The 15079-nt window shown below is 42.4% G+C and overlaps 1 protein-coding gene and 1 pseudogene across 7 annotated transcripts in view; one reads left to right on the forward strand and one right to left on the reverse strand.

The window, feature by feature from the left end:
* LYPD6B (LY6/PLAUR domain containing 6B) overlaps positions 1-15079 on the reverse strand; it is a 178128-nt gene that overhangs the window by 67166 nt on the left and 95883 nt on the right. The window lies entirely within an intron of this gene.
* LOC125096512 (uncharacterized) lies at positions 10897-11066 on the forward strand (annotated as a pseudogene).

Consider the following 15079-nt stretch of genomic DNA (forward strand, 5'->3'; position numbering starts at 1 on the left):
CGGCATTGGGCTCTCTGCTCAACAGGGAGCCTGCTTCCCCCTCTCTTTCTCTGCCTGTCTCTCTGCCTACTTGTGACTTCTCTGTCAAATAAATAAAATCTTAAAATAAAAAGTCTCTTCCTCTCTCCCTCTGTCCTTCCCCTGCTCCCCCAAAAAAGCCACACCTCGTATAACAGTCTGAAGCTCAGAGGGTCTACAATATCTTACAGTCCTCTTGCCTGGATCTTCCAAATTACTGCCATCATGACTACAGCATTTCACTTAAATTTCTCTAACAATTTTCCATTGCTCCTCAGAACCAGGTGGGACTCCTTTCATACAGCCTGGCATGGCCTGGCCCCATATACCCAACCTCCTCCCCAACCATTCTCCTCGGCGCTCTATCTGCTCTGGCCACACTGGCCTTCTTCCTGATGTTCACATTTACCACGTTCCATCCTACCACAAAGCCTCTGGGCACGGTGCCCCCCAACCTACAGAGCTTGCCCGTCTCTTCCTCTTGCCCTTAACTCTTACCCATCTTTTCTATTTCGGTTCATGAGCCACTTTGCCTGGAAAGCCTTCTCTGACCGTTCACTGTGTTTAGCTCTATCTAATAAAGGCTCTCAGAGCAGTCGACTCTTCGCTCTCCTGAGAGCACTTAACACAGAGGCAATTTTACATTTGCTAGTATGATTAAGTGATTAATATCTGTCTCCAGCACTGGATCTTAAGCTCTGTGAAAGACGAGACCGTGTCTGTTTTTGTTCACCCATTACACTGCCTTAGCACAGACTAGAGGCTTAACAATATCAGATGGCCGCATAGAAGGATGAACACACAACCTCAGCAGGACTGTCTTCTTGCCTCTCCGCTCTCTTATTTTTACATCTCTTATTTTTCCTCTGCTGGGAAGGTTCTGCCCCCCATTCCACCTGCTGTTCATTCAGAGCTCTGCCTCCCCTAGTACTAGAAACAAAACCTATGCACCTTTTCTAATTCCATCAAGTACATCCCCAATTTCTCCTTGACTATCGCCTCCATTTTTGCTGGTCATTCCTGCACTTGCATACTAGCACCACGCTGTGCAGTGCAGTGTCCAGCTTCCTGAGCAGGCCCTGGGGGCTGGAGGATGCCAGCTCCAGAGGAAGCAGAGTTGGCGCCTCATGGGACAAAACCACCAACAGGAAAGGACATGGGAGTGAGGCCAACAGATAAATCCACCCTCCTTTCTCCCTACTCGGGACTATTTGGAGGTATAGCCCCTCCCTGCAACCCTCCTAGAGAGGTGCTGAGCCAGGAGAAGAAGCTACTGAGAGATAGACATGGTTCTTCATGGCTTGTGGAAAGGCGCCAGCCAGGACCCAAGCAGCCCCTCTTCCCGGGGCCCCTTCTCCCCACCTCATACTCACACCTGGAGCTTGCATCTTCCACATAAATTGTTAGCACTTCAATTCTCCTCTACCTTGCTCTCTTGAGCATCCAGTCTGATACCCTTGCATATCGCCTGTATCCGCTAAAGAGAGAAACTGCTTCTATAGCCCAAGTGCATTGTGCTTTTGAGGGGAGCTTCTCACACAATGTCACGTGAGTAACCAAAGCTATTGTAATCTTGGCCTGCACCAACAGAAGGGAATTCACAACACCTCTGCTTAATTCTGCATGGGCTAGAACCACCGTCAGTAGTACTGATTTTCATTCTGAGAAACCCAATTAAAAGTGTTTCTCTCAAAAGTTTTGAATGACAGACCTCTTAAGAATCAGATGACAGATTAATGAACCCTCTGCCCAAGGAAACACATGTGTGTCAGTTTGCTTTCAGTTTAGGGGTTCAAAGAACCCCTGAAGCCCCATACATAGATTTCATGTTAAGAAACTCTGCTTCAGGGGCGCCTGGGTGGCTCAGTGGGTTAAGCTGCTGCCTTCGGCTCAGGTCATGATCCCAGGTCCTGGGTTCGAGCCCCGCATCGGGCTTTCTGCTCGGCGGGGAGCCTGCTTCCTCCTCTCTCTCTGCCTGCCTCTCTGCTTACTTGTGATTTCTCTCTGTCAAATAAATAAATAAAATCTTTAAAAAAAAAAAAAAAAGAAAAAGAAACTCTGCTTCAGAGAAACAGAGCCAAAGAACAACACAATCAATAAACAGTGACAAGAAGAGCAACTGAAGCCACGTTTTATAAGAAGCAGATGTAAGAACAACTAAATCTTAAAAGAAAAAAAAAAATCAAGGAAGGATAATAGGAAAGCTGGTATATTTGAAGGCCTATAAGGAGAGGTATCAGATGTTTGCTCTTATAGCTCTTCGACTGGGGGTGGCTTCTCTGACTTCCCCAGTCAGATTCAGCTGTGTTCTTGTAGCCTGTGGGCCTGCTGCTGTTCTAACCCATAAAACTCTAGGCCATCATCTAAAGGGCCAGACAGAGGCACCGCCTTGGCCAGAAACACACACACACACAAATAGACAGTGGTAGGAGATCCCATAACCCATCTACGTTTTCTCTCTGCTTTACAAAAATCATTCTCAGCTTGGGGCACCTGGATGGCTCAGTCGTTTAACCAAGGGACTCTTGATTTCCGATCAGGTCACAATCTCAAGGTCATGGGATGGAGCCCCACCCCCTCATGAAGGTCCGCACTCAGCCAGAATCTGCTTGAGTTTCTCCCCCTTTGCTCCTCCCCCAACTCCTGTGCCCATGTCTGTGTGCTCTCTAAAATGAATCAATCGAAAGAAAGAAAGAAAGAAAGAAAGAAAGAAAGGGAAAGAAAAAACTCATTCTCAGCTCATGGGCCACACAAAGTGAGGTGGCAGGCTGACTTGGGTCCCATTGGCCATAGCCAGTCATCCCCTGGCCTGGACTATGGCCACTGATGAATCAGTCCCCCACCCCACCACACTGTGAGCTCCCCATGGTGAAAGGCCTAACTTATTTCATCCAGGGGTTCCAGTTCTAACAGTGATGCATACAGAGTCCAAGTTTAATATACGGTACCAAACGAAAAAGTCCTGTTCATCTTTCAAGACTGAGCTCAAGTGACACCCTCCACAGAGAGGGCCCTCGTCCTCCAGTTTGACTGGATCTTGCCTCACCGAGCAGTGCCAGCAGACCAGTCTCAGGCCCCTACTTATGCTGTGTATTGCAGCTGTCCACCTGCTGAGGAGATCTACAATGAGTGGCTTACGCAGAAAACCCAGAAAATTCGTCTCTTGCCAATTCTTAGGCTGATTCCTTACTTTCTTATGTGAAGTATAAAATAACCACTCACTATGTATTTCCATAAAGTAGCCTTTTGAAAAGTCCTATCAAAAGTGAGGATGGCTCCAAGAAAGCTGTTAAATATTCTTGTGCAGCTGTTCACATCTTCTCATTTAATTAGTTATAATTACAATTTTAAAAACAATCAAACTCCGTGGGTGTTATTTACTGCATCTCATGATGATTCTGTTTTTTATGCTCCTCAAAAGAGAACTGGATGGAGATACCCGGGTCTAGAAACTACCAGGATTGAAAGGACAAGTTTTTATCACAGTTAATTTCCTTTGTCATTCTTTCGGGGTGAGAGTGGGGTGATTTAAGAAAACATTCTACAATTTCAGAAGACAAGATTTCTAAAATCATCAAATGGGATATCCAAAACTTGGTGGTGTAGACTTGTGGTTTTCACCAATGTCCTCAGCACAGGAAGACCAAGAACAGCCATTTCCCGCAGACCACCCTTGCCGTAGAAAAACTCCATGGCCTTTATGTTCCTAAACACAAACTGGAACCAAAATTTATATAACACTAGCCAAGAAGTTGGGAAGGAAAAACAAAGGGGAATCAAGTTATGTTAATGTTCTTGCTTTATCAGAAAGAAAGCTACCAATTAATTTATTTTCCATTTAAGTTATTTTATAAATATTTTTTAAAAAATCAATGATAGTCCATAAATGTAATGTGGTATACTAGATGGGATCCTGAGACAGATAAATGATGTTAGGTAAAAACTAAGGAAACATGAATAAATATGGACTTTAGTTAATTATAATGTATCATCATTGGCTCATTAACTTTGATAAATGTACCACATTAACAAAGGATGGTAATAATAGCAGGAAGTGGGTGTGGGGTGTGTGGGAACTCTGTACTATCTTTTCAACTTTTCTAAAAATCTAGAACTATTCTAAAGTAAAAAGTTTATTAATTTTGAAAAACAAGTCCCTAAAGAATAAAATTTTTAAAAGTAGCTTATAATCAATCAGGTAGAGAGGGAAAGGATAAACGAGAATTTTGGTTAAAGAAAATGCAGTAAATAAGAATACCAATGGGGGTACCGATGAGTAAGCAGAGTACACAGCAAATACAGAAGTGGCAAAAACAAGGACTGAATGCCAAGGATGTGGTATCTCTTATTTTCCTGAACAAATACTGGGCTGCTACCCTCCAATTCCCTTCACACTCCTAACATTTTTCACTCCTATCCCAGGCAGCTTATTAGCTGTCTGTGATTAGGTCAACCAATTAAGAAATATTAACTGAGTCACCAATAAAAGACCCTCAGAAAACACTATGGGACCACATTCCCCAATAAAGCAAGGACCTTCCTTATCTGTGCCTCCACACACTTAGCACAGGATCTGCAGACTGTAGATGCTTCACAATTGGAGAGATTAGCCAGGCAACACCCTGGCTGGGCAATGAACTCACCTGGGGAGCTCTTAATGAAGACCAATGCCCAGCAACACACCAACAGATTCTAATTTAATTGGTCTTGGGTGGGGGCCAAAACATCAGCATTTTTTTTAAAGCTCCCCAAGGAAGTTCTAACATGCAGCATGGTTGAGTATATCAGATAAGTCTCTAAGACGAACTAAACCAGAGCAAGCCTGGGTATTAAGAAATCAGTTAATTTCTTATTACAGTAGTACAGATGTGGGAATTTCAAATCATCACTATTTCCTCTTCCTCCAGCAGCTGTAATTCACTGTGTTCATCTCTAGCAGCTGAGATGTATAGTCTGCTTTTAAGTGTTAAGGGTATAAGAGGGGGACACCAGTGTCACATAATCCCCAAGGCCTACTGAATGGTCAGATAAGAAATGCTCCTTATGAATTCAGATAATATTTTAAGTCCTCAAAGAGGAAGGATATATTCTGGAGAAAAATAATTTCAAAAAGCAAGGACCCTCTCTCAAAAACTGACAGAACAACAGACAGAATCTCAGCAAGGATACAGAGGAATATAAAAGAACAACATCAGCCAGTAGAATCTGACATTTAGAGAACACCCCAAAACAGCAGAACACACATTTTTTTCAAATGTTCATAGAAAAATGTTCATTTTCAAATGTTCAAATGTTCATAGAAGCATAGACCAAGAGAGACCACATCATGGACTATAAAACAGACCTGTGCAAATTTATAAGACTTTCTATAAGCCAGAGGCTATTCTCCAACCACAATGAATCAACTAGAAATCAGTAACAGGAAGATAACAGGAAAATCTCCAAGTTCTTGGAAATGAAATAATACACTTTTAAAAAATCCACTGGTCAGAGACAAGTCTTCAAGGAAATTTTAAAATATATTTAACTGAAGGGCGCCTGGGTGGCTCAGTGGGTTAAGCCGCTGCCTTCAGCTCAGGTCATGATCTCAGGGTCCTGGGATCGAGTCCCGCATCGGGCTCTCTGCTCAGCAGGGAGCCTGCTTCCCTTCCTCTCTCTCTGCCTGCCTCTCTGCCTACTTGTGATCTCTGTCTGTCAAATAAAAAAAAAAAATCTTAAAAAAAATATATTTAACTGAAAAGAAATGAAAGTACAACCTATCAAAATACATAGAACAGATAAAGCAGTGCAAAGAGGATGATTCGTAGCACTAAATACAACTATTAGAAAGGAAGGGTCTCAGGGCACCAGGGTGGCTCAGTCAGTTAAGCAACTGCCTTCAGCTCAGGTCATGATCCCAGAGTCCTGGGATCAAGTCCCACATCAGGCTCCCAGCTCCTCGGGGAGTCTGCTTTTCCGTTTGACCTTCTACCCTCTCATGCTCTCTCTTACTCACTCTCTCTCTCTCAAATAAATAAATAAAATCTTTAAAAAAAAGAGAGAGAGAGAGAGAGAAGAAAAGAAGGGTCTCAAAGCACTCTAAACTCCTCCATCAAGAATCTAGAAAAGGAGCAACATAAACCCAAAGCAAGCAGAAGAAAGGAAATAATAAACTAAGAGCAGAAATCACTCAGAGATCCCTGGAAGTCAGGGATTGCAGCAATGCAGCTGCAAACCAAGGAATACCAACAACTGCCAGAAAACTACTAGAAGCTAAAAACCAAGCAAAGATTCTCACACACACACACACACACACACACACACACACACACACACACACCATCCCACAGGCTTCAGAGAGAGTGTGGTGCTCCTGACACCTTGATTTCAGACTTCTAGCCTCCAGAATTGTAGGAGAATAAATTTCTAGGTTTTGAGCCACCCAGTTAGTGGCACTTTGCTGTTGTAGCCCTAGAAAACTAGATGAGATTCTAATTAGCTAGAAGGAGGGGGGAATAAATAAGAGAAAATTTGATTAATCCAACAAAAGGTAGGAACTATTTTTTAAGTAGCAAAGGGAAAAAAGGTTTATATAATACAAAACATAGCAGAAAATATTCAAATATGTCGGTAGTTCAAAAATTATGGACATATTAAAATCATTTGTTAGAATACAAAATGCTGAATGGTTTGACAAATCTAATTCATTTATAGTCTTCCAATGACAGTTCTAGAATCACAGAACAAAATCATAGAAAATACATAAAAATGAAGAACATGAAAAAGATATACCAAAACCACCTGAAAAGAGAAACAGCTGGTGTAGCAATATTTTTTAATGATTTATTTATTGAAAGAGAGGGTGTGCAGGCACAAGTACATGCACATCTGGGCAGAGGGACAGAGAGCTAATCCCAAGTAGATGTGGAGCCCAAGGTGGGGCTCAGCCCAAGACCCACAAGATCATGACCTAGGCCTAAATCAGGGGGATGGATGCTTAACTGACTGAGCCACCCAGGTGCCCTTGGGGTAGAAATATTAGTATCAGAGACACAAAAGAACAAATTCATGCTTATGATGCACCAAGACAAAGTAACTACAGTGTTTCTAAACAACACAGCCTACAAAAACATCCAGTGAAAGCTGACAACTATAAGGACAAACAGAAAAATGCACAGAGTTGTAGATGTTCTCTTCTGAAAGATCTTAGATAGTATGCAGAAAAAAACTAGCAGGGTTACAGATCATGAGAAGAATGTAACTAGCAAGATTAATCTAAAAACGTGTTCAAAACCCTATTCCCGGGGGCATCTGGGTGGCTCAGTCATTAAGCGTCTGCCTTCGGCTCAGGTCATGATCCCAGAGTCCTGGAAGTGAGCCCCACATTGGGCTCCCTGCTCGCCTGGAAGTCTACTTCTCCCTCTCCCATTGCCCCTGCTTGTGTTCCCTGTCAAATAAATAAATAAAATCTTAAAAAAAAAAAAAAACCCTCTATTCCCATCAATAGAATTCATTTTTTTAAAGCACTTGGGAGGATTTATATAACTATCCATGTACTAGGTTTCCAATAAGTCTCAACAGATTTCAGAGAATCATGGTCATACAGATAATAGTCCTCAACCAAAACACACTGTTGTTTATCTCTGATTTAAATTTCACTCTAAGAGACATCCAAAGAAGACTACACTAAAAGAGCATGCTTCACTTATATTGTAAACACAAAAGGAGAGCAATTATAAAGTGTCACTTAGGATGTGAGAAAACCCAGGGTTTTCTCACCCAGGGTGACCACAGATAGATACAGTTTGGCGATACCTATCAAAATTTAAAATACACATTTTCCCTTTGCCCCCCAATCCACGCCTAGGAATTTTCCCCACAGATACACTTATAAATGTGCAAAGAGAAGAATGTGCAAGGATTTTCATCACAGTATTAAACCGTTACTGCAAAAGATACAAAAACTTTCACGTCCATCAATACAGGAATGAGTCAACTGCGGTCTTGTCAGGTAAGTGGCTATTAATGAGAATGAGGCAACCTGATGTCTATGATGCTTATGATATGGAAGTGCTCCAAGATCTGCAAGATCTGCAACAATGTGTATGGTCACAGTTCCTTTTTTTTTTTTTTTTTTTTTTTAAATAAAAGGAAGGGCATTTGTTAGAAGGTGGAGGGGGGTCAGTAAGTATCCTCCAGCCTGAGAAGTCACTTTATTTATTATTTTTTAAAGATTTTATTTATTTATTTGACAGACAGAGATCACAAGTAGGCAGAGAGGCAGGCAGAGAGAGAGAGGAGGAGGCAGGCTCCCTGCTGAGCAGAGAGCCCGATGCCGGGCTCGATCCCAGGACCCCGGGATCATAACCTGGGCCGAAGGCAGAGGCTTTAACCCATTGAGCCACCCAGGCGCCCCCTGAGAAGTCACTTTAAAACCGAAGAAACAAAGCAAGCCTCTTCATCCCACTGACACAGTATTTTATTCAGGTACTTCACTGACAGGGGCAATAGGGCAGGTGGGTGGACAGGCAGGCAGACAGAGGATGGAAGAAGTAATATGCGGCTAATTCTCCACACCTTCATTTCCAACTTTCATGGAGCTAGGGGCACGGTGGGGAGGTCCCAGGGTAGTTATCTCAATGCGCTCAATCTCCTAGGCACACCAGAGGGCAGAACAAGGTGGAAGGTCAACAAGGGAGTCAGTGTTGTCAGCACTCCTACAGTCTACATTCCAGAAACACCCTGCCGACACAATGTACTAACAGCAGTGGCTTCTCAAGTACTAGGAGACAGGGAAGCCTTATTTTCACTAAAAGATAGTATCTGCATTTTTACCATGTTCATACATTATTATTCAAATACATAGAAAGCTTTTAGTCACAGTATTCATTTAAAATACAGCATCTAAATAAAACGAAGTCTCTAGTGATAAGCCTAATAAACTGCAGAAATTCCAGATTACTTTGCACGTTCCCATCAAATTCCTTTTTTGATGAACTGTCAGGGATAACATGTCTGAGCAATTAAACCAGCAAACATGTTCAGCAAGGTTTCCAAGAGGTTCATTACCTGACCAGTATATGTAAAGGTGCTTAGTGAAAAACTTCAAAGCCAAACCAGTACAAACAAATGGAAGACTGCTCCCTTTCATTGCAAACCAGCTTGGCAATCCTCGCTACCTCTCCAATCTCTCTCTCCTATCTCCTCCCAAAGGACACATCAAGTAACTTCTGGCCCAGCCTCCGGACCTTTGCACGTGCTATCCTGTCTCCCAGAATGACCCTTCTCCTCACACTCCCACCAGATAGTCACATGGCTTACTCCCTGGATTCATGGAGATCTCTGCTCCAACATCACCTCTTCAGAAAGGCCTCCCCTGACCAGCTGATCTAAAACACTAGACCTTCCCAGGCCCTCCCAATCTCCCTACCAGCTTTACTTCTTTTTTCCTTACTTATCACTACTTGATAGGATTTCACTACTTGTCTGTTTGCTTCCCACAACCATAAGCCCCACAAAAGTGTTGACTACTACCCCGCAATTCCTTGCAGTACACAGTAGACACCAAAGAAACATGACAGTTTAAACAAGATTTGCACGTGGTAAGTCTATAGCACAGTTTTATGTTTTGGCCAAACCCTATTTCACATAAGTTTATTTTTTTCCAACTGCTGCTTTTTCTCCTTTTGCCCTAGCCAATCATCAGAAATAGGGCAAAGAGAGAAGACTTCTCCTGGAGAAAGAGCAGACTCAAGAACAAAGAAAGAACTTATACCAGGATGCTGGATTTTGTTGAAATTCACCAGGCTAACATGTTAGAAGTTCAGAATCAGTGTTTACTTTCTTGGTCATCTAACCATAAAAGTTAGGGGAAATCTTTTCATATAGTATGGGGAATAAAAATGCAATGCTACAGAAGTACCCTAAAAGAAAGATGAGTTTAAAGAAGTTATTTGAATCTAAGCATATGGGAGGGACCTTGGCCCTCATGGCCAGCAGGTGAATCCGATCTAGCTAAGTTTCAGAGAGTCAAGGATTCAGCTGCCTGTCCCCTGGAGGGACACCCTTATTCTCTATCAAATTCTGCTCTCTATTAGACTTCTCCCATTTACCTCCTCTAGGCTTCACTTATCAGGAAAGGGCACTATTCTATGTCAGAATCCTAGGGACAGAAAGAAGTCTCTCCACCCTGATGCTTTGGGACAGGTCTGCTTTAAGACAACCCCTCCCGCTTTGGTTCTTTAAGGGAGCCCCCTACCCTTTTAAGCACTGAGTCACAAGCTCATCCAGTACCCTGGTCTCTGAGTTCTGACCCAAAGAGAAGATGGTGTTAACTCTATGACACGAGCCAGATGTCCACTCTCCCTAGCCCCTCCTCACCACACCCTTGTAACCCACTAAACAGAGAAAAGGACACCCCAAATCCCACCACACCCACATGGTTCTCCAAGGGCAGGTTATATGCTTTTATGAATTAGCACACGGTCTGATACCACCCTCCAAAACAGCTTGTGGAACCCAATTCCGGCCAAGAAAATAACTGCCTACTAAAAGACCAAAACAAGTTAGAAATAGGTGAGCCTGCACCACCTCCCCTTCCCCCTCCCCCCTGCCTACAGGCTTTTCTAGTCTCTAGTCAGCGAGCTCTCAGCCTAACCTAATTCTTCTGTGAATCGATATAAGACTTATATTTCTCTTGTTTTCACTGAAAAGGAGAGGAGTTCCTAATTATTGCCTATCTTATAGATCTTCAAATACTTGAGGGCTCCTTTCTGCCTTCTCTTCTCTAGAATAAATGAGCTTACTTCTGTAAGTCTGTAGCAATCATCTAATTTCCTTCATTGTCCCCTTGATCTTGAAAAAGTACAAGTTTGAATCACAGATAAAAATAGTTATATTAGCTTTGCGCAGTGGCAGTATCGTAGCCAATGAGGTTTATCTGAGGCGCGATTATTGCTAATTGAAAAATAGTTATATTGCTGCAAGTTCTGCTCCTCTAATACTTAAACCTGCCCAATTATTATACATTTTGGCCTGTTATACCTTAAACACAGCAGGGAATGAGAAAACAAGTGCTTTTTCAAGCATCTGCCGCCACTGACCCTGGGTTACCTGGGTAGTGTATGCTTACATCACTTACCTAAGGCTGTAAAGTGCTCCAGTGACATTATTACAAGAGGGGCAGGAACAGTGTCAACCTAATGAGGTGGCAGATCATATCTGATGGTCTCCATCTGAAAATCAGCACAGGCCAGGCTGTGTACTAATCAACTCACCAAAAGCCCTTCACTCTGGGACAACAGCAGCCTTTGTCTACACCTGAGAGGAAAATGAGCTGCCTTCTTTCTAGTGCTAATAAGTTTAGTGGAGAAGGGTTATGTTCCATGGGAAAAGCTGGGCTCTCCCCGTCTAGGGCAAGAATCCAAAGCAAGACTCAAGGAGGCAGGACATTCCTTTTCGAGTTAGAACTCGAACCATTTTGCTGGAGGGTGGACACTGTGTCCTTGAGCTCAGAATCCCCGGCACTTTTACGGGGCCTGACATGTAATAGGGGCTCCTGACATGTAATATTTACTGAGTAAAACAAATGAATGAGTGATTAAGATTTACATTTGGTACTAAACTTCATGGTAACCAAAGCAAAAAGGAATGTACTGGTTTACACAGTTCACATGTGTGAACCAAAGAGAAGAAAACACTACTTCAGAAGACAAAGTACTGGTAACACCATTTTTGAAGAGTGTTGCACACAAGCTTCTGTGAGTTCTATAAAAGCCTCTGCTGAAAACCCATGAAAGAGACCAACAGTAAGTCATTTCTATCAAGTAAGTACTGTAAAGAGAGCTATCTATTGGTCACACATAGATTTTTCCCATCCACAGGGCTTATGGCACAAAGATCAAGGTCAGACATCCTTAACAGCCAACAAGAACTGCCTATGGCATCTCAGTCACTCACACTGGCTGGCTGGGCTGGGGACAAGAGAGCACATGTTTCCAATGGCAGATCACTCCCAGAGGGTTAAATTTGGTTTAGAAACGTAGGCATGGTCTGTCAGAGAGCGGGCAGATTCCACTTGCTAATGATGTACAGTTAACTCTAGACCAATGACCAGAGTCCATGTATTCAAACAGGGGGTGCAGAGAGTAACAAAGAGAACAGAAACTGAGGTTTAAAAAGATAATTTCATTAAATAATACCATCCCACAGCCTCTCCCAACTGAGGAGGAAAAAAACCACACTCTATTGCCCTAGCTCCTAAGCAGGATAAGTAGAAACTTAGATGAAGCAGTAAGCCTTCCAAATTCTGGAATTTAATGATACCGTAAAAAAACAAAAAGCAAATACACTGAATGAAAACAGCCTTTCAGAACATCCATCCAAATGAGATCTGTGCTAGATTTTCAAACAGTAAAGTTCTATGGTAAGAAGTGATTTGAAACATGGGTTGCTGCCTTTGGAATAAATGATCAGAGAGCATTTCATATACATGCAGGTGGGGAATTTTTCAAATATGTCCACAGTCAAGTGGAGATCAAAGAAGCGCAATGAAAAGAACTGTGGACTGACTATGACAATGACAACAGTGGTTGGAGCAGAAGTTCTTTTAAAAGGGCTACCTTGAAGATGAGGACTCAGACTTTGGAGGAACCAAGGAGACTGGCAATGGAAGGAATCACATGCAACATTCCTTAAAAAAAAATTTATTGACTTAAAAAATACATACATACATACATATATACATGTATATGTAAGAACGATAGCTCCTACTATCAGCCAAGTTGAGATGAAACAGATCATCTTACACACTGTAAGAAAGATGGGCGCCTGGGTGGCTCAGTGGGTTGGGCCTCTGCCTTCGGCTCAGGTCATGATCTCGGGGTCCCAGGATCTAGCCCCACATCGGGCTCTCTGCTCAGCGGGGAGCCTACTTCTCCCCCCCCCACCCCCCGCCTGCCTCTCTGCCTGTTTGTGCCCTTTCTCTCTCTCTCTCTTAAATAAATAAAATCTTAGGGGCACCTGGGTGGCTCATTGGTTAAGGCCTCTGCCTTCAGCTCAAGTCATGATCCCAGGGTCCTGGGATCGAGCCCCGTATTGGGCTCTCTGCTCAGCAGGGAGCCTGCTTCCTCATCTCTCTCTGCCTGCCTCTCTGCCTACTTGTGATCTCCATCTGTCAAATAAATAAATAAATAAATAAATAAATAAATAAATAAATAAATCTTAGAATGAAAGGAAGAAAGAAAGAGACGGGATCACTGATCCACTGTGCTGAACTGCACCCAAAAAGGTAGTATCAGGATCTAAAATATGTATCCTTTGACCCAGCAATTCCACTCCCAGGAATCTATTATAATGAAAGGTATTTGTTTATAAAAAGCAACAATGTATAGATAAAGGACTCAATTGTAGCATGGATCAGTATAGTTTATAGAAGAAAAAATGGAAACAATCTAAATGTCTACTAATACAAAGTTGACTAACTAAAGCCTGACATAAAGAACTATGATGATTCTTTCACTCCTGCATGCACAAGCATGTATTGGGTAACTGCGATGCTGAGCCTGGTTGTAGGCACGTGAGTTACATTACACAAAATGTACAAAACAAACAAACAAACAAATAAACAAAAAAACCCTAGGTCTTGTTGAGTTTATGTTCTAGATGTAATGCTTTTAAATAAATGTTTAAGGAGAGATTCCAAAATGGCTACATATTTTTGAAATATATACACCTATCTATAAGACATGTATTTTTGTGTACAGAGAATCCTAGATGTGCCCTTAAATGTACCCGCCTTGCAACAGCTCTGAAGCCTCGATGGGTTCAGAACAAATGGGAAACCACCAGAGCACTTTTAAAATTAAAAAAAAAAACAATATCAGCCTGAGCTTTGGGACACACTAACTGGATCTGATACTGGCTTTGAGAAAGTAGACGCTAAATGAATGATCTTAATGATTTACTTAACATCATTAATGCAGTTTCCCTTTCCTTGACCATAAGAGTCCAAAGGAAAAGAAAACTGTCTCAAACATTGAGAAGAGAGAGAAATGTCTCTCTTCAAGAGATGCCTGGAAAATAGTAGATGCTCAATAAAGATCTTTCTTGCCCGTTCTCCTCAGAATGCCTTGGGATTCAGAGCACTTCACCTCTCAATGTCTTCTCTCCTAAGTGATTATCCAACTTACAAGAAAATACATCCCTGAAAACATTTCAGTAAATACTGTTGCTGGATCAAAGAATTTCTCAAGTATCTCTCCTCTCTCTCCCACCTACACAAAAAGCAATCAATCTTCCTTCCCTTTGCAACATTATCTTCATTCTTCTCAGCATGATTCTCTCTTCCCAAAAGCAACTGGTTTAAAAAATTGTTTTTTAAAGATTTTATTTATTTATTTGACAGATGGAGATCACAAGTAGGCAGAGAGGCAGACAGAGAGGGGGAAGCTGGCTCCCCACTGAGCAGAGAGCCCGATATAGAGCTCGATCCCAGGACCCTGAGATTGTGACCTGAGCCGAAGGCAGAGGCTTTAACCCACTGAGCCACCCAGGCGCCCCTCACCTTTTTTTCAAAAAAAGATTTTATTTATTTATTTGACAGAGAGAGAGTGATCATAAGTAGGCAAAGAGGCAGGCAGAGGGGGGGGGGGAAGCAGGCTCCCAATTGAGCAGGGAGCCTGATGCAGGGCTCGATCCCAGGACCCCAGAATCAGGACCTGAGCCAAAGGCAGAGGCGCAACACACTGAGCCACCCAGGCACCCCCTAAAATGTTTGTTTTTTTTTAATTGAGCAGATATCCATAGCTTATTCTCACCTGTATTCTAACTGGGAAAACAGTCCCTTCCTCAAAAGCCCAAAAGGACCACAACTGAACCAGGAAGAAATAGAAAACCTGAACAGACCCATAACAGTCATCAAAAATCTCCAAACAAACAAAAGCCCAGGGCCAGACGGCTTCCCGGGGGAATTCTACCAAACATTTAAAGAAGAACTAATTCCTATTCTCCTGAAACTGTTCCAAAAAACAGAAATGGAAGGAAAACTTCCAAACTCATTTTATGAGGCCAGCATCACCTTGAT

The sequence above is a fragment of the Lutra lutra genome, chromosome 3 (genome assembly GCF_902655055.1).
Source record: "Lutra lutra chromosome 3, mLutLut1.2, whole genome shotgun sequence".
In the NCBI taxonomy this organism is placed as follows: Eukaryota; Metazoa; Chordata; class Mammalia; order Carnivora; family Mustelidae; genus Lutra; species Lutra lutra.